Raw genomic sequence first — 25,108 nt, 5'->3', positions numbered from 1 at the left:
TAACTTCATTTTTGAGACTCCATTATGTTATCATTCATGAAACAGTCTAAAGAACAATTGTTGTTACTTGATGAATCTTGAACAGAAAGGGGAGGACAATTTTCAGCTAAAGTCAGATCAGAAGTGAACAAGCTCAGCCTGAGATATACCTCCCACTGGAGTTCATGAGACTTTGCTCATGGGTGCCCTACTCATCACTGGCTCTGAGCCTCTCTCTAGCAAACATTGATGTTAGCTGTAAGTTTCGTTTGTTCTTTTCATGTCCACGTGGAAAGGATGCAAATATCCCAGCAAAGGTTTGAAGCCCTTTCAGAGCCATACTGGAGTAAATACTAGGGCGAGTCTGACCCTTTTCCCTCCTCCTGTCCAGTAACATCACTTGTACATAAGAGTGATTAGGTAGCAGCCTCTGTGTTCTTTTGCAGCGGGGACTTCCGGTGGCGGTTTGGAAACTACCCAAAGTTTTAGGGTTTAGAGCAGACTTCAGATGCACGACAGAGCCAAAGAGATCAAGAAGCAAGCAAAACCTAGCCTAATGGTGGAAAGGGCTTAAGTCCCTGAGCCAACAGGAGCAGGCAGAAGCTTGCACTCTCCAGAGAAGCACTTGATGCTCCCCTGTGCCGCAGCTGCTACAAGGCGGGTGTTGTGGCGGTGGCGGTGGGAGGCCTGGCACTTTGGGCACGTTCGGGAGTGAGGGAAGCGGAGGAATAAGTAAAGTGGGTAACTGGAAGCTTAGCGCCCTCTTTTCCTAGAAGAAGAGTGGGCAGTTTAAAGGCCACGTCCACACGGAGTGACAGAGGCTTTCTTTCCAGGCAGAATGGCGACAGGGGTGGGGGTGGGGGGCAGCACCCAGTGTCACAGGGACCCCGAGGTGCTGTGGAAAAAGCGAGCACAAGGCAGATATTCCCGCGGTCTTGCCTACCTCTTGTTCCTGGTCACATTTCCCGGAGCCCAAGGGAAACCAAGGAATCTGTAAAAGTTCCGGGTCCCCTAGGCTGGTGACTAAGAGCTCTGGTGCTGGGATTCAGCAATCATCTGCTCTCCCTGGGTCCTCAAGTGTCCTCCCCTTGCGCTTTGTATCCTAGGCGTTCTCTTCCTTCCTTGGCCTCTTTCCCTCTAACTTCTGGTCCCCCGTTACTGGCCTCTTGGTTTTCTTGCTTCTGCTGCATCGCCCAGCTTTTCCCTTGGGTCTTATTATTTATTTATTTTATTGTTCTTTTCTTGGGGTCACCACTGCCACGCCACCACGACCCTCAAGATTCCTTTTCAACCTTCACCCAGTGGAAATTTCATCTCTGCTCTTCCCACCACCTTTCAGGTTGGAAAGTTGTCCTAATCCAAGGTCCCCATGGAGGCACGGATCATTCATTACTCCACGTTCACAGAGCAGGTCCCCACACTGCTCTTGGTACCAAAAGCGCCCCGCCTAGTCCCTGGCGTTTTTTCGGAATACCCAGCCCTTCTGCCCAGACACCTCCACAATGGGCAGGAAGTGGGTTGGGGTCTCCCTTGCTGTAGTGTGTCCTTGAAGGAAAGGGATAAACAGGAGGCTGAGTCTGGGTGCTGGCTATTCTTCACATAGGCCCATCCTCTAGCGGAATGGCATTCTCTCTGGGGCCTTGAGGGGCTCTGCGGTGACCAGTGGGGGAGGCAACAAGTGAAACTATGGGATGGGGGTGGGGGTGTTGCTTGTACCTGGCTGGGCAGAAACCAAGGAACATTCCTGGCTGGCTGACCCCAAGGAAGCTCTCCTCGCGTACCCGCCGAGGCTTTGCATATACGGTAGAATAAAATTGAGAAAAAACCACAGAGGCTGAGTTTTTTTTCCAAGTCCGAATGCCTCTTTTCAGTGTCTTCACCGCTCTCCCGGAAAACCGACTTCGCAAAGAATAGGTGATGGGGTGCTGAAGGCGCGCGAGGGGGTGGCTGGGCAGGAGCGGTTAACGCGGAGAGATTTTTAGAGGGTGGGGTGCTAACTGATAAAGATTAGAAGGCGCTCCCAAATTCCCGATTGCCTCCCCCACTTGGGCAATGCCTTCCATCCAATCCACCCTCCGGCCGGCCAGTCGAGGCCCTAGCTTGTCCATCTGGAGCGGATTTCAGGAAAAGAGGAAAATGGGGGCTCCCAAGCCCTCTTCAGCTTCCCTCCGTCGCCCTTCCTGATTGGCTGTGTATCCCCGGAGCCCAACTTCAGTCGCTTCAGACTCAGTCTGAGCCCCCACAGGAGACTGAGCGCCGCGACCCGGAGCAGGAGGGGCGGCCACCTATCCCTGGGTTTAGCATCTCGCGGGTTCCCGGAGGGAGGGGCCCGGACAGGGTCGGCCCCGTTGCCTCCTCCAGGCCCAATTCTCCGCGTCTAGCAGCCTCGGTTCCTCTCCGCCCCCCTCCCTCTTCTTCCCTCCCAGCGGCGGCCTCCCTCCTCCTCCCCCCTACCCGCCCGCCTGCCCGCCACCTCCCCCCGGTTTCTCATTCCTGCCACTAGCGCGCTCCGCGGCTCATTCCGCGGCCGCCGCCAGCTGAGGGGAGCGTCGCGGGCCGAGGAGCAGATGCCGCGGGGGCCGCTCGCAGCAGCCGCCGCCGACTTGTGAATGGGACTCGGACTGGGGCCCGGGCTGACACCGCTGCGCACACCCAGTGCCAGGGACCGCCGGCCGGGAGGTCGCGTTCGCCCACTAGGGCTCCAGGTGAGGTGCTCTACCAGTCTCTAGCCCCCCGTCTAGATGGGGCTTCTCGGAGTAGGCAGAAAGAGAAAAGAATTGCCCCTGGAAGAGATTGTCTACGAAAGGGGGAGGCTGCTGGTTGATGGAGATCACGAATGCAAAAAGGGAGGGCTTTTTTTTGGGGGGGGGTGCTAAAAGATATTTGTTTTTAAAATTAGAGAAAAAGAGAAGGCAGCCAGCTGTGGGCGCGGGCAGAGCAGGGTGTTGAAGCGCCAGATGTGTACTCCCCCGCTCTTTGATGTGTTGCTTTGGGTGGGGGGCAGTGTTGCACCGAGGCTTCAGCATAGGGGGCTTGCTATGGTTTAGGGCAAAGGACTGCAGAGCTGAGCTCTGGACACGCAGACTTCTCCGGTCATGTCTCTAGGGAAAGTCGACCCCTGTGCGGAGCCGCCCGCCCGCGCCGCTCCTGTTCCCTGTACAGGATAGCTCTCTGCAGGGTTCCTAGGGGTCCTCCAGCACCTCCGCAAAGAGAGCCACCCAGAACGCAGTCCCGGTGTAGAGAGTGCGGGGGGAAGCCCAGAAGAAAGCAAGCCGCTGGAGACGAGCGGCGATTGGCAGCACTTTGATAGCGTGGGTCCGGGTCTGCCGACTGCGGCTCCAAGAGGCCAGCGGCTGCGGAGCGCTTCAACCTTCCCAGTCAGCGCCTCCTCCGGGGCTCCGATCGCCCTTCCTAAGCGCCCCTTGGTGCAGGGGGTGGTCTGCGAGAGGCTCACACTCAGGCTGGGCTCAGGCTTGGGCTAGAGGAAGCTTTCCAGGGTCAATGTTAACTTTGAGAGTCAAACCTTCCCCGAAAGCCTGCGCCTCCTCTCGGAGCGCTCCAAGCCTCCCTAGCTTCAGCACGCTCGGCCTCCCTCCCTGCGCTTGGCCTCCCAACTGCCGCGAAGGGAGGGCCAGGAGCGGCAGGAAGGGGGCGGCGGCAGGGGCATCCTTCCCCCTCGCTCCTACCCAGCCTCGCCTTGGCTGGTCTTCTCGCTCTGGGATGTAAAGAGTCCCTGGAGAAAGTGGGACCCAGGAGGCCACGGGTCTAGCTTCCTGCTCTCTTTCTTGCCAAGGCCAGGGTTTCGCCAGAGCTCCGCGCTCCTGCCTTCCGTGGGTGAAAGGTTCACTAGATGTTCGAAGAAGCCCTGTTGCTTTTGCTAATAAATGCAGCAGGAATTTCACAGGCTATCGCACTGCTATGAAGAAATCGCATCTTCTAATTATTTAACAGTGCCATTTCTGCACTAAGAAGGGTCGTCCCTAAGGGCTGGGAGTGGGTTTGTTAAAGAAAGCCTGTTACTGCAGGAGGGTAGAGATTTGTCTAAAGTCTCCCCTTCCGTTCCTTCTTCAAGAAGTCTTTTATGATGGCTCCCAAATCTTTTCCTATTTTTTCCTGATCGTTCTTATCTGTGTACTAGGAAGCAGTAAGTTTTCGGTTTAATCACAGAGAGCAGTGATAATTAATCTGGCCAGAGGATAAATCAATTTCCTTATCGCTAGGGCTTGCAGCGAGAATTTTGCGGGGTGTCTAGATTTTCCGGGGGACTGGCATGCAGATGTGTTCTCAGGACCGAGGCTCCCTCAGCGGCACATCAACACATTAGCCAGATTGAGCTGAGTGTGAGAGCCTTTAAGGCTAGCAGAGGAAAAAGAGAAGGGACTGACCTTGGTTTTATTAATGTTGGAGTTGTTTTTTTTCCTATGAACAAGGAGACAGAAGCCCCCGAACCTAGAGAGTGATGCTCAACCTTGGCTGCAGGCAGTCTGCTTCTCTTCTGGTAGACAAAGGACTAAAAGTTACAAAACAAAGGGACATAGATATGGCCAGTACTAGAGGGACCTTGAAGCCACAGGCATGTTAAGTTCTTTACACAATCTCTGGCTCTTAAGTTTTAGGTTGATCAGTTAGGCCCTGGAATTCGAACCCTCTGTGCAAAACATCTGTTTTGCCTAGTACAAAGGAATGTGAGCAGTTCTCAATAGAGACCAGGCAGAGGCATCCAAAGGCCAGGAAACTTTGCTGGGTGAAAATGGGCTTTGCATCTTGCTTCCAGAGACGTTAAATCTTAGCATGTTGAAGTACTTGGAGCCTATACTTTTATTTTTAGTAATAACCAATGGTTACTGTCATTATTTTAATTGTTAGTTCAAAGTCTGCCTATACTGATCAGTATGTTATATGGAGAGAGGGAAAGAAGGAGGCAGGAAGGAAGGGAGAGAAGGAAAGAGGGAGAGGGAGAGGGAGGAGAGAGAGAGAGAGAGAGAGAGAGAGAGAGAGAGAGAGAGAGAGAGAGAGACTACATCCACCCCTGAGGGTAGGGGATGAACAAGTAAATGCATGCTTAGGAAGGATGGAAATAGATAGGATAATCTGGGGAGGCCAGACTTAGAGATTTGTTCAAAGTGGGTTTGTTGCACACTAGAAAAGAAGAACAAGAAGAAAGCTTTTTAGAAACAGTTCTTGTGGAAGTACTGGGCCATCTTGATAACACCCCAGAACTTCCATTATGTTCAGAACGCTTATCAGTGCACCACAGCAAATTACTTGAAACTTAAATTCTATTTTCAATTAAGATGCAATCTTTTGTTAATTTGAAAAAAATTAAAAGTTACGGCTCTATATTTTTTTATGGCACAGAACTCATATTTCCCATTTAGTGTGGTGGCTTCAGAATATTTATTTGTGGGAGGAGGCAGAGTTGGAGAGCTGTGTCATCATTTGGAGGAATATGGATCAATTTCATGCCCCTTTAATGCACATCACTTCGTAATTCATGGTTTTTCTCTTACTTTGAATAGAATTACATGGCTGCTTTGTCAGGATCCAGATTTGGGGACCCTCATGTGGGAATCACCATGACATTGACTTTATGGCTTGATTTACAAAAACCACACTCCCATGAGCTTTGTGTGTCTTGAAGCCTTTCCTATGAATGCCAATAACTTAGGAAGCAGACGGTTCACATAAACTTGGATCTGTTATATGTAAATCTCTTTTTTTTTCCTGAACCAGCTAAACAAGGTCTACAAATCTGATTTTAATCCGCTTCCCCAATGCTTTTATGTTGGAAGTTCGAAAAGCAAGCTAAGTTTATTTGAGCTTATTTTCAACATTGACTTTTATTTTTTACTTTGATTATAGGCCTACCTATTTATTGGCTAGTAATAACAAAATACACTTCATGGAGCTGAGAGACGGCAATGAACATTTTTGTTTCAGAATCAAGTCTGCAGAATTGCTCTAAATTTCCAAGTATTTCCTTAGAAATGTACATTCACTTTATATATTCACTAGCCAGTGATTTTAGTTCATTAAAATATATTTGCAATGAGCTTCTCCTTTACAAAACCGGTCGTTATTCCACCAGAAGTTGGTTAATTTGTCAAGAACTTTCATTCTTTACTTAGAATTTGAAGTAGTCAATATTTCTATTTCAAACTAAATGATCCATGTATACACACACACACACACACACACACACACACACACACACACACATATATAGCCTCTTTAAAACTGGAATTTATTTTTTTTTAGTGGAAAGAGGGGCAAAATCCACAAGTTTGTTGGGGAAAAAGTAAAGGAAGAAAAACAGGAGAAAATTGGAAACATTGTGATTTCCCCACATGAATTTACTGATCCATCAGGGTTACTGTGATGGTGGTCATCTACAGTTTCCTTTCTAAACAGGAAAGGCTAACAAAAACAGTGGAGGAGGATAATTAAACATCTTTCTGCTTTAATTTTACACTGACATTGAGATCCTTGTCCATCTCTGAAAATGGACTCCTTTGAGGAAGATTGCACTTTTGGCCACTAGAGGGCAATGGTGACCTTCTCCAACTTCCTAGTTTGGGCCCCTCTGCATTTGAGAGCACATGAAAAGCAGTTTTGTTACTAGCCTTGTCCATACCTCTGCGTAGAGGCAAGATTCCCATCTCTGCGGCTCTGGCTCCTGATCCGGTAGAGTGTGTTCATGAGCATCTTCCGAGGTGGAGGATCTGTCACCGGCGGTCTCTCCTCCTCACTTTGCAACTTGTTAGAAAGTTGGGAAATTTTGTGATTTGAGATTGTCTAAGTCAAACCTGAGTGGGGGTTGGGCAGAGGATAAATGAGGTTAGCTCTCACTGAGGCAGCTATCTGCGAGATAGGTGGGTGGATGGATAGGTGACAGATGGTGGTTTGGGGTTTTTGTTTTTTTTTTTTTGTTTTTAATTTTGTGATAGGAAGAGAGTTTTGATTCAGGGAGGGGAATAAATCACAGGTGGGAGGAAAGAAGGAAGTATGCCTGAGACTTCTGTAATAACATTACCTCTTCTTTCAAGAGGTTTAAAAGACATTAGAAAGGCATTTGCAGTTTGAAAAAAAAGAGGAAAGAGCTACACTTTAATTTTTAGTAAACACTTTGGAGTACTGAGTTTTTAATATAGCAGTAATGTTTTACTCTTACCTTTAAATCATTTCTGATATTGCTCTATAAAACTTAACTTTAGCATGAAGCAAAATTTAATTCAAGTTTGGTCCTCAATCACTGGAATTTAATCATTGAGGGTTTTTTTTTCTTTCCTCAGTGATATGGAAATTATGGTTTATGATTAAATTGCACATTTCAGGCTGCACAAATTTATATTTGTTACTGTTTGATGGTGTCATTATGAAAGTTCAGAAGAATTGAAAGAACAAATGCTATGTTATAATTAAGAGGAAAGCTCTATTAAAAGTAAGTACTGTCTTAAGTGGATATTCCTGTATATTTTTTAAAGCTGAATAGAGTTGTCTCCCCGGTGGTTCAGCAGTAGAGTTCTTTGCAGCTCTGAGCTGTGTTGAAATTTGTGGACATTTGATGAAGCAGGAATCAATGTAAATGGATTATGGGAGGGACTATTAAGTCACTCAGTGGAAAGTAAGATAGAGTGTTTTGTAAACTGATGCTCACTCACTACCAGAGAGTTGATTTAACTTAAAAAAAAAAAAAAAAAGTCAGTTTTATTTTCTAAGGGCTTGTGAAGAATGCACGTTAGAACTGTAGACAAGATTTTCATTGTCATTTTGTTTGGTTAAGGGACATTTGTAGAGATCTGGGATACTTTCAGGGAGAAAGCGTTTGGTCCCATAGTCTGTCATTTCAAGATTTCAGCTCAGGCAGAGAGTCTGGTATCTTAGGGTGTTAAATGAGAAAGAATCTGCAGGAGAGGAGAAGGAGAGGGGAAAGAAAACAGAGGGAGTATGAGAGAGACAAGGGGGGCTATTCGTCAAGGCAGCCTAAATACAGGTCTCCTTGGCGCTCTCTCTTACTTTCTCATTCTCCCAGGGTCCTCAGATAGAACATTTTGGGGGTTGAGCCTGGAAGCTGCTGTAAATGGCTCTACTGGCAGCAGTGAGCAGTGAATAGAGACCTACTCTGTGTCTTCTGTAACTGTGGGCTCCTTAAACAATACTTGTGGATGAGCACTGCTTTCTTATCAGATGCTCCGGGCTGCTACAGATGAAGGAAAGCCTTTACTTCCTCATCTGGTCCATTCTACTAGGGTGATTTTTACATATTAAACTCAGCTCTCAGTGTTTTGGTTCTTTTGTGTGGAACGGCTTTAGACACAGTGACAACTTCAGTGTAAGGGTGACCTAATTGTCAGAGAGAGCTGAGTGGTAGGAGGCTCCTCCCTAATCTTAATATTAGACACATAGAGATTTGTTTCCAGTTCTCATTATGTCCATGCAATGAAGCAAGACTTTAAATAGAGGCCTGGCTATCCACTCTGGATTATCCTTCTCTATATGAGTAAGTTGGGTATGACCAGCACCGATGATCAAACTGTGGGAATTCACTGTGGTCTTTGGGAACATTCTGCCCATGGGCATGTCGTCGAATGGTTAAGCCAGTTTTTACCCTCACTGAGGATTGGACCAGTTATTTAGACATGGTGGTAGCTTTGCTCAGCAGCATGGCTAAGATGAGGACTAAGAATATGAGCTTAGGCGTGTATGTGCAGGGTTAGACCTGATCTTATTGAAGACTTTTTGTCTTTTATTCATCATGAATTTTTCCAACCATCTCTTAAAACAGATTTATTTGTATATTTTATGCATATTAATCTTTCCCCTGCATGTATATAAGTATATGTGTGCCTGGTACCCATGGAGGACAGAAGAAGGCATGAGATTATGTGGAATTGTAGTTGCAGATAGCTGTGAGCTGCAGTGTGGGTTCTAGAAACTGAACCCAGGTTCTCTACAAGAGCAGCAAGTGTTGTGAACCACCACACCATCTCTCCAGGCTCTTTCCAATAATTTTGATTTTAAAATGTAGTATTAAATATTATTTCTTTTGATTACCCAGGATTCTTTTTTTTTTTTTTTTAATCTCCACATACATCTTTCATTTCATTGAGAGCTTGTTATCTGATCCTGGTCTCACCCACCTCTGGTCAGCACTTAAATTATGCTGTATTTAAAGCTCCTTTGTATATGGATATCTGGTGAAGACTAACCAAATCTATGCTAAGGCTCAGATGCCTCTTCTGTGAAAACAGACCCCATAGTAATATCTGTGTCCTGGGATTGTTATGAAGGTAAAAATCAAGTTTAGGCCAATGCCTAGTGATCCCCCAATAACCACTAAAGCTACCAACTGCTAAAAATAGACCTGGGGGCTCAGGAGACACTGCAGCCACTCAAAGTGCTTGCTAAGTAAAGACAAGGACCCGAGTTCAACCCCTGGAACACATTTAAAAAGCCAGTAGCATACACTTTTTGTCTCAGTGCCTGGGAGGTAGAAACAGGCAAATCCTTGAGGCTCACTGGTCAGTGAGACTAGCTTATTAGTGAGCTCCAGGTTCAATGAGAGACCCCATCTCAAAAACCAAGGTAGATGACAGCAGAGAGAAGATATCTCAAATTGTCTGTGGCCTCCACAGGCATCCACACATGCATACTCACGCACAGTCCTTCCCTCACACACAGAACTGGGACTGAGTATTATAGACTAACTATGACAGCCAGCAGCTCTTCCTTTCCACGACTAGATGTAAATCTTTGCTCTGGATTGGGGCATCTCTCAGTAAGTGATGGAATGTTCATTAGTGCCTTCCTTTTTTTTTTTTTCTTGAATAATTTCATGTGTTTAAGTGATCCATCCTTTTTCCATTTATAATATTCGGGAGGCAGTGGAGATTTTCGAGATGGTTACTGCTTCCAGGAAGCTCCTGCCTCCTTTGTACATTTGTGAGTTTTGTTCCCACTGTTCATTTCACATATGGGTTGCTGTGGGAAGTTACCCCGAAGTAACGTCTTCCCGGGAAAGCTGCCTGAGCACGGGATGTGGAGATATCCATCAGGGGTCTGCTTTCGTGTAAAAAACGGCTCATTACTATTCCAGACGAGCTTAAAAGATAATTAGTCTCTTGATAAATTGTCTCAATTTCAAGACTGTTCCTGTTTGTTTTTCAGGTAAATGTAGTTTGGGATTTCAAGGGGTTTGAACAGTGACAATTTTAACTCCTGAAGAGACAACAGCTGAAGAAGTTTGTGCCCCACCTGGTGATTTCTGTCTGTGATGGGCCCAGACAAAAACAGTCACTTGATTTCTAGCTAAAAAAAAAAAAAAAAAAAAACCCCAGGGGTCTCACTCTATTGTTTTCCCAACTGTTTTTACACCCTATTACTCAGCCAAACTGGGCTTTGCAGGCTCCTCGGCCCTCCATGCTGCCTGCTGTTTTCCACTTGCAGCCTAGTTGAGGCACCTGTTCCTGCCACAGGCCAGTGTTCTCTCATGGGCTTTCCTGCCAATGAACAAGAATATCTGCTCTACTCACCTGGTAACAGGGATAGCAGAGAAAGCCAACTCTTCGAGATCCTACTACGTGCCATATGCTGGCCCCCTCCCTCTATCATTACGTAGCCTTTATAGGAGCAGGGACTATAAACTCTTTACCAAAGAGGGAGATAGATAGCTTTCAGGGAAACTCAAAACACTTGAGGCTGAGTTTGCAAACCTACTCTGAGTCCCAGTGCTCAGCAGTTTCCTACTATGTGGGGTGTGTGTCATACGCCTGGGCCTCCCTAGCAATCAGGGTCAGAGTGTTATGGTAGAAAATATGAGGTCATCCTGTGACCCTAGTACTGTGCACAGTCCATAAAAGGAGCTCCTGAGAGCTACTTGTTTAACTCTTCTCAGTAGGGTTTCTTTTTGTCAATGATCCCACAAGCATCTGAAATGCCTCAATGGATGGCAGCCTGTTAACCACCTCTCAGGGAACCTGGGAAGCAGCAGGTGATTCATTAACTTTGTTCATTAAAATGTTCTGTCTAATGCAGGAGGAACTTAAATGCTTCCTTGTGTAACTTCCTCCAAGGATTTACACTTTTGTGTCCCGGCATGTTTCTTATCTTTCTTGATAACACTACAGATATTAGAAACTGATTTTTCATAACTTTTGAGGTCTAGAGTTTATTGAGCACTAAGCCAGTGTGGCACTATGCTAAAAGGATTCCACACACTCTCAGAATTTCTACTCATAGGCACACTGGAAATTACTGTCAGCATCTTACAAAGGGTGAAAACATTCATTTTCAGTGTTCTACTGCAAGTCACAAACAAACCTGAGATCCAGATCCAGGCACCAGATACCAGAGCTTGGCTACCATGTTGGGATGGTCCTGGCATCCAGAGTCTAACCAAACTGATGATATATGGCTCTCAGATTTTCTACCATGCTCATTTCCCATCTTCTTCTACCACCACACCCCTAAAATTTGACAAATGGGATAAGTGATGTTCCAAGCTGCACTCTGACCGCTGTGGCTGAGTGAGTGGATTATTTATTATAATGAGGGCTGAGGACTTGGTTTTATCAAATATAACTCTCAGAAATCAGATGTATGAAATCATTAGAGAAATCATGCACTATTCCAGGAAGCCTTCGTGTAGAGATGAGGTTCTAGCATCTGTAGGCGAATCCAAAATGACATAGTTACCCCTGAGTGAATAGTAGACTCCTACTGACAAAGAACTGGGCTGTCTTTGCTCTTAACACAATCTCTTTTCATTATCTACAAGCAAAAGTCAGGTTCATTTGGACAAACCCATGTGTGTGTGTGCGTGTGAGCTCTCATGTATACACACACACACACACACACACACACACACACACAGCATGTGTGTGTATTTAATTTAAGAATAATTTTAGTAGATATACTTGTGATCTATGACTTTAAAAACATCATTTAATTCAAGATTGTGTAAAGATACAGTATGTCACAGCCTCAGCCAGTTAAACTATGAGATTTTATATGACTCTTTTGTGAGAGTCTATAGTCAATTTAGTATGCTGTTTGATAATATTTTGTAATTGGGCTTGGCCTTTAGCTCTTTCCTGCTGTGTAGTGATTTTCCCAGGATGTATCCTTTCCGTGTTTCTCCTCAGGATAAATGAGAATGTTGCTTGTGACACTCAGCTTTCTAGCACTAACACCCTGTACCAAGGGTGATTTGTTTATAACACAAAAACACACAATGTTAATCCATGATGAATTGGTTCTTTTGGCTTGTCCTTTGGTAAGACAGCCCAAGATGATGGGAGTGAATCATGATGGGGTCTCTCTCTCTCTCTCTGTGTGTGTGTGTGTGTGTGTGTGTGTGTGTGTGTGTGTGTGTGTGTGTGTGTGATCACTTCCTTTATTATCAGGAGGCAAAAAGAAGGAAACAAAAGAGATCTGGGTCAGACAGTCAGTCCCCTTCAGGGGTACAGCCCTAGTGATATTAAGACCTCCCATCAGGCTCTACCTCCTGAAGTTTCCTTTATCTCCTAATAGTACCCATACTAGGGAAAGTCTTTAACACATGTGTATTGAGGGTACACTCAAAATCCAAACTTCAGCAGTGGCTTTCATTTACCTAGCCCAAACCTCAAAAGACCCTCTGTAAGGAGTTGGCTTAAGATTAATTATTCTGTCATTAAAGGGCTGTAAGTTGAACATACAGTTGTAAATTCACAAAGGAATTTTCTGAGTGAGCTGATATTATCTATACTGCAGAAAGTACTCAGTCTCCTATAAAACTTGAGTTTGCAGCAGTCAGTGATGCAGAAGAAGGAGACATTAGCACATTGGGCTGAAGAAAGAACAAGGCACTTCCACCTCACTGAGCAAAGATGGTTTTTAAAGGGGATGATGGAATCCAACTCCTGCATGTTAAATAGGGACCTTAGAGGCCATCTAGACTAAAGGATTGTGCCAGTAGGTGGTCCTGTCTTGGCTATCACACACCAATGATAATGTGGTACCCTTGCTGATGTGCAAGTCATTGTCCCTTTAAGAATACCATTGGCACATTGACATATGCAACTGTGAGAAATACTTCCTTAGGTTGAGTCAAACTCAGACTCCTTGAAGATTATGTTCTTTGATTTTTGGTGCCATGTAAAATAAAAGTAATTCTCCCTTCACAGTATGACTATTTGTTATTTATCTACCAGGATGGCTTCTTCCACTCTCCATGTGTCCAGATTACACAGCCCATTCATTTTTCTCTCCAAACCTCTTCATAGAAATGACTGTAGAGTGAAATCTAGGCAGCTAGACTGTAGATTATCAACTCACTTCTATACACTTCTTTTATTGCAGCCTGAGGCTACATTACATTAGCTTTTATTGCCAGCCACATCACCCAGAGGACTTATGCTCCACAGTTTATTTGTTTATTTGTTTTTCCTTATGTGCTGCTGTTAAGTCACATTTGCCCACCTGTCCCTGTGCACATAAGACATGACAAGGCACCATCTGCATAGTATAGGCTCTAAAACCAAGCTGCCCTGCTTCAAATCCTGGCCCCGAGACCTACCAGTTGTGCAAGTATCTTTTTTTCTTCTTTCTTTCCTTCCTCCCTTCCTTTCTTTTTTCTTCTCAGTTTCTCTAATATGTAGTGATCTATATTATAAGGTGTCTCTGACACAAAATTGTATTCTTATAAAATTATTTATGCAGTGAATAGAATGGAAGTATATCATTGCATTCACTTTTGTATTCGTATTGTTACATGTGTTTCACTGAAGTGTTGCACTAAATATTTTTAAATTTAAATCATAATTCTGCTATAAAAATATCTGTCATCTTTGTTAATCTCATTCTTTGGGTTGGTTTACCAACATCTGTTGGGAAAAAAAAAAAAAAAAAGACTACAGGGACAAAAATAGAGGTACCCAGATGCAAGCAGGGATAGAGTCACGTTCAGTAATTCAAGACCTCGATTTGAATGATCTGGCATCCCAGAAGAACACTTCCTGTCTATAACTCATTTTTCATAGTGAACATTTATCACTTTGTTTGCTTGATCTTCTATTTGGTCACAGAATCACTCCTCTGTGTTTGGAGAATAGGCTCCTATAAAAAAAATTCCTATAAAAAGAAACTTCCTTCTACTTAGAGTCTTAAAGGACCAGAAAGTGCTTTTACTAGTTTCTATGGAAGCCAGAGCAACAACTCAGCCCCAAGTTCTCAGTGTTTTAAATTTGTATTCAATACATTGTGTGTGTACAAATACAGAGAAAGAGAGCTTGAGAGAGGACTAGGAGATGGAGGAGGGGGAGGATGAGGGAGGGAGGGTAAGTGGAGAGGGCAGCCATTGACATTGATGATGAGGGATCATCTCAATCATAACAATAATGGTATAGTAGAGGTGGTGCCTCTGTAGTGATGGCCTTCCCTTTATGGAGAAGATAGCCATGGTGCCTCTACCCATCTGATTCTATGGCAGAATCTGGTCCATAGTTCTAATTCTCCACTATCCTGAAGTTCCTGGTGTTTTCCTGAACCTGTCTGCGTTCCTGCAGAAACTGTACTACCTAGGGGTAATGAGGTTCTTTTATTGCTTTCAACTGAGTAACCCCAAATACTTCATTTCCCTATATTTCCTTCAAGACTCTTGCAAGGAATGAATCCACTGCAATACTTAGATGAGGCATTTGAAGTTTGTATTATGCTGGATGGCTGGATAGAATGTTAGGGTATAGAGTGGAACACAAAGAAGTTTTGTCAAACATTAACTTAATTTAAGTTGAGTGTCAGTATGGTGGGCAGCATCAAATATTAGGACGTTAGTAGAGCTGCTTGATACAGCTCAATGGAAAAGGTTTTATTTCCAGGGATCCCCACAGGAGGCAGTATAACAGACTGCCATTTGCATGTCAAATGCTTTCTTGCACAGGATGCAAATTATGTGGAGAAAATGGCCCACAGATTTGAGCACTGTTGGCCATTGCAAAAGTCCTCAAAGTTAGAACAGATAGGGATTCTGGGGCACTAATGTGCATGTGAAAGTGGGTCATGATCAGGATGGACAGGTAATGCAAATCAGACCTCAGCTCCTGGGCAGAGAAGTCTGCACGCCTCTTGTGCAGCTTCTGTGTTGGCCCTAAATAGCTGACTGTTTTTAGTGCATGAAACTGGATGAGTGCGAGAAGCAGGGCACACAGTGGAAATATCTTCTGGATTTTGCAGCACATTATTCCAGGATGTCTTTCCTGACTCACATTTGAACTCAGACAGCTTTTAGGAACTAAAGCCTCTGTCATGTATCTAATGAGTTATATGATTGAATCATGAGTGGTTTTGTTTGTTTTGTTTCTTAAAGAAAAGTAATAGCATTCTTTGTTTGGAACTAGCGAACTTGCAAGTAAACTGCCCAGGCTAGGGCTCCTGAAGCCATGCATTTCATTTTCCATGTACTGCTTCTGTCTGATCACCATGAACACAAATCCAGACCATGAACCAAGGGGGCCTAGGCAAATCTAAGAGAGGCTACCTGGGAAGCTAGACAATATCAGCAGTTACTAGTTGTTTATGATTTATGTGTATTTAAAAGCAAACATAGTTTGGAACTGGCTAGATTGCTAAGCCCTCAAGAGTATGTGCTGATTTTGCAGAGGATCCAGCTTCAGTTCCCAGAACCCACGCAGTAGCTCACAAGTTTCTGTTACTCCAGTTCCACAGGATCTAATGTCCTCTTTTGGCCTCTGTGTACAAATACCTATATGAAGGCAAAACACTCATTCATATAAGATGAAAAACAAATAATAAAAACTCAGTTGAAGGTTTTCCAATGAGACATCTTTGACTGTAGTGGCAGAACTAGTTCTGAGCCTCAAAGCTAAAAACCAAATTAAGGTCCATTTATGGCAAGTATTCTAATTCACAATGTTTCCCCTAAAATACATGAATAGTAAACAGATTTGTCTGTTATTATTTCATTTTACTGTATATACAGTGTACATAGACAGCTGTAGTATAAGACACAGTTTTCATTTTCACTATTATTTTTTAGAGACTGCAACAGAACTGGATAAATGAAGCATCACTCTTAGAATTATCCTAGAGAAAAATCACAGTTTAGCTCTTAGTGCCAGGCACACTTCCCTTCAGCATAATGTACTATTGAGTCTTGTGTTTTATTCATCTTCATTTTGACCACAAACATCTCAGGGAATCTCCAACTTCAGCAAATCTCATTATCATATTTGGGAGTGTCAGTCAGGACGAAATACAGTCAGAGAGACCATGTGCTTGAAATTAATGATGGATCATATCACAAGGAATCATTTCAGAAGCACTCTCCCAGTCACCCACCCCCTTCCATAATTCCCTGCATTGCAAGCCTGGGATGTAACTTACACTCACAGCAAAACAAATGTTATGTCCTTTTCTTATTAGATGCACACCTTCTGTCCCATATTTCATAAATGGACAAACATTCCCTATCAGTGAGTTTGTGGTCCATTGCTGACAAATATTTTTCCTAATAGGCTGCCCTCAGGCTTTGTCCCTCCAGGCAAGCCAGCAAAGGATTTGCTGATAAATAGCTGTGTGACCATTGAAAGCCAGTTGACCTCAGTTTTATCATCCATAAAGTGGCATTTTGGGGACTATTCAGCTGTAAAATAGGCTGGATCTCAAATCTTTATCCAGTAATCACTTGACATAGTGCTTGCTGATTCTCACATCTCAGAATTCTAAAGCAGGAGGCATGCAGAGGAGAATATCAGAATGTGAACACATAGGTGTGTTTTGTCTGAGTTGAGTAGATGTCCCCAGGAAGTAATGGCACTCAAGCTTAGTATGCTTTGCAGAAGCTGTACTTGAATATCAACTTCGAGGCTTTGGTAATTACTCCCAAAGTCTTGGGAAAGGTTTACAGGATACGAAGCAGAAGAGTGTCCAGTGTTTTTTGTTAAATGGCAAAATAGACAAAAACTAATAGGAAGAAGTAGAACTCTAAGGAGTGAAATCTGCATGAGGAGGATCATGCTACAGATGCCGAAATTAGACTGATTATTATAACAACTGAAATGAACATACTGTGCTCAGCACTTTCCATGAATTATCTCCATCCATCTTTAGTACAATATCAATGAGGTGGAAACTGTAATTATCTCCATTTATAAAAGGTGGGAAGTAAGATTAGGGATGGTCAAATAACTTTTCTCAGTGTTATGTAGTTGAAAAGTGGTGAGACACAAACTTGAGCATAGAGTTCCTGTGTTTTGTATTGTTCTGTTATAACCAACAGATTTAAGACACTTCCACTGTTTGATTCAGGAGACTTACTACTAATTATTCATGGACTGTAACAAAGTTCTTGAGTGAGTAACTGAAACTGGACTTCCTGTAATTTATCTCATTTTGTCTGGTTAATCCTATAAGAGCCTGAGATGGCACACAGACAGTTTCAGAGGATTTGAATTCAGGACAGAAATTATCTGGAAAACTTTTCCTGTGATATTCCTTCTATGTCTAGGATTGATGGATTCTTGGCTCAATCCCCACCCAGGGTGATTTAAAGATGACACAGAGTGTTATATTTTCTGTGATGTGTTCACACAACTTAAATATTTAAAAAAGAAGTGTTAGACAGTAAGAAGTTGTGTTTCCAAAATTCATACTCTCTCCTGAAGTTTGGGCTTCTGTCCAGCCTTTTTGTAATGAAGGGAGGATGCCACCAAGAGTGTCACATCACAGTATGTATTTCATACTCAGAGTTTACAGTGTGCTTTTATGAGCTGTTGAAGGAAGACACATGCACTTAGTTTTGATCCATCAGTAGCTGCTACTTCTTGTGATGGGATGCATGTGAAAGACAGAAAGTCACATTCTAGGGGTTATGGCACATTTTCATATAGACAAAACTCATTAGTAGGTTCAAATCAATAATCTAAACCGGACTTCAGGAGTACACTAAGAGACATCAAAACTGACATCCCAAGAAATTATTTCAAAACAAATGTAATTGTCAACACATGACAGAGATTTGTACCAATAAACAAAGGTCATCAGATGTTTATGCTGTGTGCTTTGATCTGCCATAATATAATGTTCTTGGGTCTTTTCTATTTGTATAAAACTGGATGCATCTTTTTACCAAGCCCTCAACTTTCAAATAACTCACTGTGTACAAGAAGTAAATTACCTTACCTGGATTCACGTTTCTTTGTAGAAGACTAGATTGGAAACTATGTGGAAAAACATGGAAAAGAACAGTTAAACTCTGATTAAAATGTATAGATAGAGGGAAGTTATTGTGCCTTGCTTGACTAGAGGCTCTGTTCCTAATCTGGCTTGTAGGCATCACATTTTTATTCAGACAATAAAAACTAAATGGCAAGCCATTGGACACTCAAGAATTTAATTCTCAGCCCTGCATGGAGCCTCCAAAAGGTGTTGCCAAACTCACTTAAGTGACTAGTGTTTGAAACTAGGAAAGTACAAGCTTTATGGGTAATATTGTGAGCTGATCAAATACATGGAAATAGTATTAATCTTGGAGAAATGCTTGTGTTTGTTTGTTGCTGAGACTCTCCATACTACCCAGAAATTGAGTCTTCCTGATTTTACACTTGCACAGAAAACCATTTAAACAATATTATTATTCAGAAGATGTGTTCCTTCTGAGAACATGACCTTGATTGCCCCCCATGGTGCATATTTTCTTGTGTAGGGATGATTTGGATTTAGAACCAAGCAGTTTTGGGACCAGGAGAGCCACTTCCTTTCTAGGCTTAGTTGGGTTTACTACCAAGGAGCACTGAGGATGGCATTCATATGACCTCAAATGTGGAAAAACTATGCTAATCTGTTTTTAATTTCTACATCAAATTGAGTAGAAATTAATTTGTCAAAATAATTATGTCTACAGAGGTGCCAGGTTGGGTTGCTATGGATATTTGACTGTTGCCCTGTGAGGGGTCCTTGTGTTGTAAGGTGTACAGATGGAGGTCTTCTAGTCTGCTGGTCCCATTATACCCTCTACGACACTCTTAGGGACTATTTCTAGCTGCAGGCTTATTTCGGCTAAGAGATTTCCTTAAATCTCCCCTGTATCTAGTTCTATCTCTGCTTAATCCCCAGTGACTGCTATAGTCCATAGAAGAGAAAACAAAACAAAACCCACCAACTTTTACAAAATCTCAGAATTCTTAAGGCATTCACGCTTTACTTCATACAGAAATCTTGTGACTAAATTCTGGTGGTATGAAGGTAAATCTAGAAATCTAAAGTAATTTGGAAGGGAGAACTGGAAAGACCCAAGACACTTGTTGTAGTTAACATGTAGGAACCGGGGCCAGTAGCCACAGGTAAGGATTGTTATAGATTAATTGTTGAATATTTCTTCTCTAACATTTGTTGATCCCTATCTGGGCCACTATTAACCTATCAGAATTTACAAAGTTGACTTTTGTTCCTTCTTATATTTTTGGAGCTTTTATTTTGGGCTTGTTTGATCAGAATTGTTTAAAGTCTATGTCCCATTGTGACAACAACAACAATAGAAATACACATTCTCCTTTGATATTGGCCTTACGGTCCATCATCTCATTCAGTTTTGTTATGGCATGAGAGTCTCATCTGCATTTATAGCAATGATCAAAAGTTCAAGTGACAAAGGGGTTTGGATGAACTGTGTTCAGTTCCATCACTCCAATCTCTTTCTGTGGGGCTCTGAGCACAGTGCAGGCTGCAGCTGTTTAACAGAGTTCCCTCATCTATACAGCTAGACTAATGGCAGCACTATGGTGGCCTACAGAGGCTTCCTAGTGGGACCTTACTCAAGGTCAGAATATCTGAGCTTGCTTTTCCCCAGTAGGGCTACATAAAGGAATGATTTGGCCACAGGCATGTTTACCAGGTGTTTGGAAGGGTCTACACTTGGCTGTACAGTGTGCTTTGATCTTTCAAGGGGAGGTCTTTTATGTCTCCCTTAGTATATTATAAAAAGCCCTTTGAATAAAGCTCTGAATGGCTGGTTATTGACCCAGGGCCCTCCTGTGTAACTGAAAGTTTTCCTGTGCCCACTCAGCTCCCACGTCCTCGAGGTCCCACAGCCATTCAGACCCAAATGAACACACAAAGGCTTATATTAATTATGAACTGTATGGCCTATTGGCTCAGGCTTCTCACTAGCTAGATCTTACATCTTAAATTAACTCATTTCTATAAATCTATACTTTGCCACATGGCTCGTGGCTTACCGGTATCTTCACATCTTGCTTCTCATGGTGGCGGCTTGAAGCATCTCCTCTGTTCTGCCTTTGTCCTTTCTCCTCTGTAGTTAGAATGTCCCATCTAACCCTATTCTGTCTCACCATTGGCCAAAAGCTTTATTTTTCAACTAATCAGAACAACATATTTTCACAGCATACAAAAAGACATTCCCCCATCACTCCAAAAGCTATTCTGTGCCTCTGTCTTTCTTATTGTCTCCTTCTATCTTTCTATCTAATATTTCCTCACTCCTTTCTCCTTCACCCAAGAACCCTTTCATAGGTGGGAGCAGGTCAGAGATGGACCCTGGCAGACTCCCACACAGCACCTACCAAAAGCAAAGTTGTGTAGTGAATACTTGTGTTGACTTTCTGTGGTTATGACAAAATATTTGAGGGATGCACATTAAAGAGGGAGGTTTACTTGGGCTCATGGTTTTAAAGATTTCAGTTTGTAGTCACATAGTTACTAGGCTGGTGGTGGGACAGAACAAGGAGAGAAGAACATGGTGAACAGAATTGCTCATTGCATTGTGGCTTGGAAGCATAGAGGGTGCAGAGGAGGGTTGAGGGATAAGGTATAGACTGACAAGGATCACTTCCTTCAGCTAGGTCCCAACCTGTAAGTTTCTATCACTTCCCTATAGCTCATCTAATTATGAAACAATCAACGGATTAAGTCATTGATAAAATCAGAGCCCTCATATTCCATTTACTTCCCCAAAGTTCCTTCTTAAAACAGTGATGCACTGGGGATCAAGGCTTCAACACACAAGTATTTGGAAGCATTTCAGATTCAAACAGTGCTTAACAAATGGTAGCTGTAATACTGTATAAGTATGTAATGTTTCTTTTCTATGGAGATTTCTGTCTCTATGCTGAGTTATGTGGGTTGAGTGGCACTATGGAATTGTTACTAAGTTCAAGTACTGCAGCACAGTTGCTCCTCTCCATGAGCCTCACTGAAGTTCACGAAGCAACTGTTCCTTCCACACCACACTGTCACTTAGATTTAAGAGAAACTTCTTGTTACCTGTGACCGTTTAATGCTTTACCTCAGAAAGACACTGACGTCTATAATGCTTCCTTCTCAGCATGAATCACATTTGCATAATGCTGAGGATGTTAAGAATTCAATTTTCTCTACCAATTCCTTTGTTTTTGAGCTTTTATGTGATTGCAATTGAAATTTCAGGAGAAATCTTCAACCCAGTGCTGCCGACAGAGTTATAATGTAGGGCATTAATGGAAATCACATAATTTAATGTTCTCTAGCAACCAGATTTTTGAAAAATGAGAGGAAATAGTGGGGTTAATTTGTACATATATGCATAGTTACATAATTAATATACAGGTATGTACATATGTTAATTTGTACATATGTTAACATGTACATAAACAGTGGTGTTAATTTGTACATCTATGGCATAGATAAAATGTTATAACAGGATATAACAAAATATTAATCATGTACTTAATATTAACCACATGATTATTTTCCTACTGCATCTCAAACATATGGCATGTGATTGGAATTTATAACTCATCTCAGTTTGGACCATATACATTTTAAATGTTCTATAGCTACATGCATTTGGTGCAAACTGTGTAGATGTGTGCAGAACTCAGCTCTTCAAGGAACAATTTATACAACATTTAGAAAATACTGTTGGTGAAGGAGATGCTCTGTTGAATACCTTGTCATGTTATCTTATTTCACAGTCAAAGCATCTCTACACTCCCACCCATATCATTCAGATAAGGTAAGAAAGCCTCAGAAATCTTAAATAAGCTTCTCTAGTGTGCTCATCATTATCAGTAAGATTCAGAACTTGAATTTATGCTTAAATATTTTGTTGCTCTGTACAGAATCATTTCTACACTGCTATAGCCATTCAAGAACAAAGAGGAAGAACATGGCAACAGTAGTGTCAACAGTGCTAGCATTAACACAACAACTCAGTTAACATAGGACATTAATAAACTGATAATATGTTTTTCTACATTTCTCATATACTGTACTTGATTAATATTTCCTATGTGTTTATGACTGAAATGAATCTCAATTCATTTTGCAAATTCCATAGCTAGTAAGGAAGAAAGAAGATGAAATAACCCAATAACCTAAGCCACTTCCAATGATGTCAAGTTTGTCTAGGAAATCAGATTCTTGTGAAGAGAAGATTGCCATGGAAGATCTGAACTTCAAAGAGTAGCAGGGGGTGCTGTGGCACTTTGACCATGTAGATAACTACCACTTATTTGTTTTGGGTTCTGTAACTAAGACATGGATTCGTGGAGACACATCATATCTATTCTGTTTGGTCCTGGAGATGAGGCAGCTAGATTTGGAATTTTGACTCTATTACAAAATATCTCAGGAATGGGAAACAAGTTAGCCTTTACTGGCTGATGATAGCTTGCATGACACTTAACTAGAGCCTCAAATTTTCAAGCAAATGGCTTCTTTGTGATTTTAAATTATGGTAGTTGACTTTGAAGAGGAAATAACTCAAAGACGTGTTTCGAAGGACAGTCTTGATGTACCTGTGTTCATGGCTTCATTATCTCATGTTTGTTTATGTCACCTTGACCAAGGGGCAGTTATGTGACTCAGTGTAACGATTTTTGCCAAAAAGCATGAATAAAATTAAGATCTCATGTTTAGTTTGAGGGAGCAGACAACCACAAAAGACACAGACAAGTGAAGAAAACAGCATCTAGTAGTGATAAGCATGGTGAGTGAAGCATAGCTGAAGTGTGTATCAGAAGCTGTTTGACATATGCAAATGAGAGCCACTGTCTCTGTGAGCCCTAGGACAAAGGGAAAGGCAACAGTGACATTCCTTGCTATTACTGGAACATATTAGAAGATAAGTGGATAAGGGAGAAAGTAGAGAAGAAAAAGGAAAAATTAAAAACTAGAAAAAAAGAAGTGGAGAGGACCATGGGCAGCATCACAGTCAGTGATTGTCAGGCTTGTCTTCCCCCCAGTTGATCAAATCCATTCTAGCAGGGAAGGTCTAACTTAGCACTCATGTGTCAGGAGAGAGACAGGTCAGAGAGGTCAAGGAGGTTGAGAAACAGGTTTGTGCAAATAAATGTTTGGAAGGAGAAGAATATTAGACTATATCTCCCTTGAATAATGGATATCAGTTTTGAGGCAATGCCTGAGGGAAATTCCTCATACATATTTGAAGGATTGCTTTGAGGAGAGATATTACCAGATTTAAACCTCTGACGAGAGAGAGAGAGAGAGAGAGAGAGAGAGAGAGAGAGAGAGAGAGAGAGAGACAGAGAGAGAGACAGAGAGAGAGACAGAGACAGAGACTAAATGTGAGTGTGAGTTTCAGGATGAGAAATTTAGATTAAATCTGAACTGCTCCCTTGAAAAGAGATGTGAGCTCTAAGTGGAAGGGCATGGAATCATTTTCTCAGAGGGCATTAAACATAGCAATTGTCCATTCATCTTGAGTATCACAAATAAATGCCATTTTGGTTGGGGGGCACCTCTGGCTGTCCTTTGACTCCATCTTCTTTAAATTAATAATCTTATCATTTTTTCCCTTTTTTGGGATGATAAACTTTTCCTTAGTGTTTTAGTCAGCCTCACATTATTGCAATTAAATGTCTGCCACTGGATGCTTATAAAATAGAAGTTGCTCTTGGCTCAGAGTACAGATGACCAAATACAAATCAAATGCACCCCTACTTTGGATCTCCACTAAACACAATACATCATGTGTGATGCTGACATGTCTTGTCAGGAAGCAGAAAGGAGAAGGGGAAGGAGAGAGAAAGGGAGAAAGAGAAAGAATGGGCCATGTCCCAATCTCTTTTTAGGGCAGGTTCAAAATGACCTAAGGCTCTATAGTGTGTGCCTCCTCTTCAGGGTCCACAGTTTCAATATATATATATGCGCCAAGTATCCAGCTTTTAGATATAGACCTTTGGGCAACATTTATTTAAACCTTAGCATTTATACTTTCTGAACCATCTCTGCTATGATTGTATTATTTGCTGTTACTCTACTATTTAATTGGAGTTTCTTAGTGCCTGTTTTTTAGTGTTTTCTTCAGACATCCTCTCATGCCGTATTTTCCTGTTTTCAATGAGGACTCTTAAATTTATGACATTGCCACTCATGCTACTAGCTAATGCTCTTGCTACCAACCTTTAAATTTGATCATTTCTTGTATTCTTTATTCCAATAGCATCAATATCATCCACTCAGAGAAAATTAACAAGCTAAAATTCCATCTTTTAAACCTCATTTTGAGTCCATTACCAGCTACTATTATTTATTTTGTTTCTGACACTTTTTTCAGTTTACGCACTTTGCTAATTCTAGTGCCTTTCTACAGTTTCTGTCTAGCATTTTCCTTCCGAGATCCCCACTTATTCTAACTGGTTTCTTTGTCTTTGACCCTCAATTCTACTCCATTCTCCTCCACATGAATGAAGTGCCATGCTAGGTCACATCATCTGTTTATCCAAGTTTAGTATGAGGCAGACTGTAGAGGTCATGAGTTATATAATCATAGATCAAAAGTTGTAAAGGACATAAAGAAAAGGTATGTTTGAACTTATAATTAGATAATTCAAACTTGGTCCAGCCTCACGCAAGAATTGGTACAGGATTTAACCTTAAGTTATTTTGAACTCTGTCTTCCCAAATCTGTCTTTGTATATCTCCATCATTTGCATACATAGACATCTTCTTACTTCTGCTTCCTGTCAAATATTCACCCCAAACTTATTGCTCATGGGAGGTCTTCCCTATGTGACAAAACAATGACACCATAGCCACTGGACATCTTACAACAAATCTTTTGTGCTTGCAGATTATCAAAGTAAGCAAAAACTATCTTTGTGTCTCTATC

At 42.2% G+C, this 25,108-nt stretch overlaps 1 protein-coding gene across 1 annotated transcript in view; it reads left to right on the top strand.

Annotated features, from left to right (window-relative positions):
• Positions 1 to 2,462: 2,462 nt before the first annotated feature.
• Positions 2,463 to 25,108, top strand: part of Cdh11 (cadherin 11) — a 164,760-nt gene continuing 142,114 nt past the window's right edge. The window contains 1 exon segment of the mRNA XM_028884362.2: positions 2,463 to 2,684. The gene's annotated coding sequence lies outside the window, so the exon portion shown is untranslated.

The sequence above is a fragment of the Peromyscus leucopus genome, chromosome 5, assembly GCF_004664715.2.
Source record: "Peromyscus leucopus breed LL Stock chromosome 5, UCI_PerLeu_2.1, whole genome shotgun sequence".
NCBI lineage: Eukaryota > Metazoa > Chordata > Mammalia > Rodentia > Cricetidae > Peromyscus > Peromyscus leucopus.
This window is presented reverse-complemented; position numbering and strand designations above follow the sequence as displayed.